We start from the raw sequence: 6,000 nt of genomic DNA, 5'->3' as shown, positions 1-6,000 counted from the left end.
ATTTCTTCTGCTATTATTTTTCTCTTTATGGATTGTTGAATTCTTCATTCTTTATTTTTGATTCATCGAAACCATTTTTAAATCGAGTTTTGGAAAATGGGAATCGACTTTAAAAACAAAAACGGGAGTCGTCACCAAGCTTTTTAGGTGTGATTGGATCACCTTTAAAACATTTTGTTTTAAAATCATTAGTTTTGGTCTACGAAATAAAAGAACGGGTTCGGGAGTCGGTTACGTTCGAGGAAGGGTTAACACCCTCGTAACGCCCAAAAATTGGTACCTAATTGATTATCAAGTGTCTTTAATGTCGGAAATTCAAAAATTTTAAGATGTAGTCCTCTTTAAAATATTTTAATCTTGAAAATTGGGGTTCACTCGTATCAAAGTATTGACATTAAGTTAACCCTTTTTTGGAAATTCCTATCTTGAAACAACAAAATGCTATATCCAATAAGTTAGGACATATTGCTTTGAAATTCCAAGATAGTGGCTTGCATTTGGAAAACCTTTAAAACTAAGAAGGGTACTTGATTATTCGAACTCAACGAGAAAAGTCGCAACCCAATAAGTTAGGGCACTACTTTTCTCGAAGCTTCCAAACACCGAGCACTGTCTTTTTATTTTTTGAAAATTTTGAAGTCTCATTTTTTCTAAAAAAAAATCGATGCATGAAGGAGCATATTAACATAACATACGAGATAACATGTTACAATGATAGGAAAGTAAGAGCATAACGGCATAAATATCATACACTAATCAACATATATAAGAAATAAAACATGACAATTTTAAATAAGAAAAATATACATAAAACGGAATACATATTAAAGAAGAAATAGATAAAATCCCTAAACATATAATTCAACATATATTTAATCATATAAATGATGCATGATATACACTATATCAATGTACATATATAAAAAAATATGCATTTGAAAATACAATATAAAAGTCTAAGATATAACATATAACATAACAATAATACGTTAATACTAAAGTAAAAATAAATATTGTATAATAATAAAAACAAAAGTTTTAAAAAATATATGTATAATATAAACAAATAAAATGTGATATTTAATAATAAATTTAAAATATAATATATAATAAAAATGTATTTATAAGCATAATAATTACATAAAAATACAAAAGATATAATGAATAGAATATAAAATATGTAAGAGAATTTATATTTATAATGAAATATTATATAATATATATATATATATATAAAATATAAGTTTAAAATGAATAATTAATGATGAAATTATAATATTATAATATCTTCAAAATGTGTAATAATAGAATATAAATAAAAATAATTATTAACATATAAATAAAAAATAAGTATATAATACAAGTTTAAAACCTTTAATGATAATAATATATAGATAAAATGTATAATAATATAAAATAACTTAATATTATATAAAATAATTATAATATATAATATAAAAGCATATATATAAAAATAATATATAATATATAATAAACATATAATATAATAATAATATATAAATAATGATGTAAAATAATAATAACTTGTGAAAAATAATATATAATAAATAATAATAATATAAATAATATATAATAAAATAATTTTATAATATATAATATAAAAATAAGGTTAAAAATAAAACAAATAACAATATAATAAATATATAGGGTTAGATTTGAAGTTCAATAAAATCACAGGGCAAATTTAAAAGAAATAACACTGAATTAAGGCCCTAATTAAAACGCGCGTAAAACAAGAGGGACTCATTGGGCAAATTGCCCTATTCCTCAAAACGGCAACATTTCCCATAATGTAATTTAACAACTGTCGAGACTAAATTGAAACAATTGTAAAATATTAGGGCCAAATTAAAAAATAAAATAATACGTAATTATAAATTAAAAGAGACGAAAGGACCGATTGGGTAATTAACCCAATTCTAAAAAACACGCGGATCCTCCCGGGGTAATTGGGTCAACGCGCGGATCCTATAGCTTAATACGACACCGTTTTAAGCTGATTGAGTTAAGCAGAAACGATGTCATTTCGAAGAGGCTATATAAGCCAAATTTGCAGCTTAAAAATCATTTTAACACTGGTCTTTAAAAAAAAAATGCTCTGCAAAGGGAAAGAGAGAGGTCCCAGCTCTGGCCTCCGGCCACGGTACAGTGTTTGCACACGCGCCTCACGCGTCATCGTACACGGTGGTCTGAAGGCTTAAAAACCTTCGTCCTTCCACAGGTAATCTCTCTTCCCTTAGATCCTTACTCATGCAGGTTAGAACAGTTCATATATATTCAAAATAAAGCATGAGATATGCGATGTAAATCACATTTTAAGAGACTGTTGATATTTTTGAATGAATATCTGTGAATATATATTTCTCTCTTTGTAAAAAAAAAAGTTTCCTTTTACAATGTTTGATTCAGGCTTTTATAGCCACTACTGTGATTACATAAACTGGAAAGAAATCAAAGATTTCTTTCTATTTCTTGTCTGCTGTATCATATCTTTGATTGTGATCTCTTTATTTTAGTTTCCTTTTGTTTGTAGGTAACCCACGAGAATCTCGCTCAATCACTGATGTTTGCATGCTGATGGAGCCAACGCCAGATTCTGGCTTGTCTTGCTTGTTGATGGTGGCGCGACGTATGATGGCAGAGTCGAGAAGTCATGGCGTGCTTGGTGGCGACGATTGAGATGAAAGGTCACGCCGTTTGAAATGCCCGAAGCTTCTAGAAACTCCTTGCGGCGCAAGGAGAGAGAGTTAGGAAGAAACCCTAGGGTTTGATATGTGTTTGGGGTTCATTGGGCCTGCTAAGAATTTGGGCCATGACTGTATTGGTGTATTGGGTCACTGTAACGAGCTACGGGGTTATTGGGTTTATTTGGGTTGCGGGATAGTAACAGTGGGCCTGCTGGGTAAGGTCTTGTAATTTGGACTTTTTAAATGGACATTTTAATTTTTATATTCTGCTTTCAGCCCGGTCAAATTTGGGCTATTACACTCATGTTGATTCAAATAACAATATCAACTTGGAAAATTGTTAAATATTATTGAAAAAATTAGACTTCACTTACTTGTAAATTTTTTTTTTAAATTTTATTTTAAGGAATTAGCCCATTTATTCAGGAGGCAGCGATGGTAGCGAGGGAGGCAGAGGTAGCAGCGATGGCAGCAGAGCAGAGCAGAAAGTACGATGAGCTCCAGCTAAAGCTTCAGCATATGATGAAGATGTTTCAGCAGTCGCAAAAGCCGCCATCTTAGACATTTGTTTTCTCGTTGTAAGAATATTTTTAACATTGTCACATTTAACATTATTGTAAGAATATTTTGAGTTATACTTCATTTATTAATTTACATCATATATCTTTCGCTGAATTTGAAGTATCATTTAGATTTAATATTTTTGGTTGTATTTTTTATGCTACATTTGCTGCTTTTGGTTGGATTTAATGCAGGAAGGGTTGGATATTGGTGAAAAATGTATATTCCAAATCTGCCAAAATTAGCCGCTTTTGTAACAATAGCGCTGCTAAAAGCCATGACTTTTAGCGGCGCTTCTCCCACAAACGCCGCTAAAAGCCATGACTTTTAGCGGCGCCTCTCCTACAAATGCCACTAAAAGTTTGTTTTCCTGTAGTGAGAAAAGCAAAAACCACTATCTTTTTGGAAGAATTTTTCAAAATCTTATTTTATGGGATTGATTAGGATTTTATGGGATATTTTAAATTAAAACTTTATTTTAAACTCTTTTCTAGGAAATCTTGGAAGGTATTTAAAGAGGCTTTGGGGCATGAAAAACAATGAAGAAGACTTTCACAATTTCTTCTGCTATTATTTTTCTCTTTATAGATTGTTGAATTCTTCATTCTAGTCAAGGGTTTTATCAAAATTTTTGATTCACTGAATTATAATCAATTTATTCAAGAAGTTTAGAAAACTATTTGCAAAATCATATATAACACAAGAGCTAGTTTAGAAACAAATCATGAAAGCATGATAAACAATACCTAACAAGCGCATGGACTTCGAACATCACAAAATTTTGTTTTGCCTCCAATATGGATTTCATGATTTACAAGTTGTAACAAGGAGATCAACCGAAGTGATCCCATGGATTTTTGGCCACAAAGAAACTCTTCACACACTTCTTTCATTGTTGGTCAAGACTTCGGTTGTCGATTTAAGCAAGTAAATGTCAGTGTAGCAATGTGAACAAGATTTTATGCAACTATTTGGCCTGTCAGAAGTGGTAAACGGTTATCTAATACATCAATCAACTTCATATTTACCAAATAAGTTGGTGATGCCAACCATGGTAACACTTCTTCAGGATGCTTTCCCATTAATGTTTCTAGTGCCACCATTCCAAAACTATAGACGCCACATTTTTCAGTAACAACCATTATATAGGAAAATTCTACATATGAACGAGGTTAGTGTGAGTGTGAATCTCTTAGGCATTCCCTTTTTCTTCTCAAGTGAGAGGAATTATTTCGGGTCAGTAGGTTGCGAAAATTTGGCTACTATTTAAGTAACGAAGCTGATTCACTTAGAGGTGCATTCAACCAAGGTGTGACGATGCTCCTAATCCTTTAATTTCATATTTTATACTTAGGAGAGCACAAGGGAGCAAAAGGAGCGAAAAACGGGTCAAAAATAGACAAAACGGGCTAATTTAAAGATCCACACTACCAAGATTATTTCCACACGGGCTGAGCACACGCCCGTGTGAGACACACGGGTTGACCACACGCCCATGTGGTGGCCCGTGTCGATATCGCTCCCTATTTCCCAAACACGTAGAAAAAGTCAATTTTTAGGGTTTCTAAGCATTCTAAAGCTTATAAATATACACTAGAAGAGGACCTAATGGGACACATAGAGTAGAAAGCAGAAATTACTCGAAGAAAGATGTTGGAATCATCTCGGAAGCAGATCCACTTCAAGATTGAATATCTCTATTCAAATTTCTCTCAAAGTTTATTTGGGTTTTTTATGACTTGTTTGTTTTTCTAAATTTGAAATGTTTTCCTTTTATATTATGAACTAAACTCCCTAATACCTAAGGAGGATGAAACCTACGATGGATCTTATTATTTAATTATCTGAATTACACGATAAATACTTGTTCTTGTTCTTAATTATGTGTTCTTAGTCCTTGCCTTAGTATTTTCAAGATATTAATCCAAGTTTGATGTGCTTATTCAGTGGAGCAAAAGTCCCTAGTTAAGAGTAGATCTAGCATAATTGAGCGGAGTTGATTGAAATCCTAGAAATAGGATGACATAAATCTGCCGGATTAGAGTCAAATCTAATAGGGGAATCCATAGATCGAGTTAATGCGACAATAGGGGTTTTAATTAGAAAGTGATTTCAATTAATCAACCTAGAGTCAGTTGTTCTTAGTCTCGAAAGAGATATTAACATAATTTAGGGATTTTTACGGATCAAGACAAGTCAATAAATCGTTTGATTTAGAGTTAGAATAATAAGTGAAGTCTAGGTGGATTCTTTCCTGGGTATTGTCTCTCTCATTGGTTTTCTTAAGTATCTTCCCAATTCGACCACTGTCGCGTTCATAGTTAATTAGTTTAATTTTAGACTAAAACACCTCCTTTAATTATTGGGCTAAATAATAGAAAGATAGTTATTATTAGTACTTTAGTCCTCGTGGATACGATATTCCCGACTCACTGTAGCTATACTACGATTCAATAAGTGCGCTTGCCTTTGTCGTATTTTTAGTTAGTTCATGACATCATCGAATTTCAACTCCTGTTGGAACGCCTCTGATAGTTCATATTCTTTTTCAGATTTTCCTTGCAATAAACAAACTAGCTTAGTCTCTTCTCTTGCCATAAAAAAATTATCATATTTTTCGATAACAAAGCTCCTTGAGTTTCAAGTACGCATTAGCAGCTCCTTGTGGATGTTGAACTTAAACTAAATGATATCAATGAACTCAGGCTAATCGAGAGAAGTAAAAACACAA

This window comes from Gossypium arboreum, chromosome 9, assembly GCF_025698485.1.
Source record: "Gossypium arboreum isolate Shixiya-1 chromosome 9, ASM2569848v2, whole genome shotgun sequence".
Taxonomy (NCBI): Eukaryota; Viridiplantae; Streptophyta; class Magnoliopsida; order Malvales; family Malvaceae; genus Gossypium; species Gossypium arboreum.
This window is presented reverse-complemented; position numbering follows the sequence as displayed.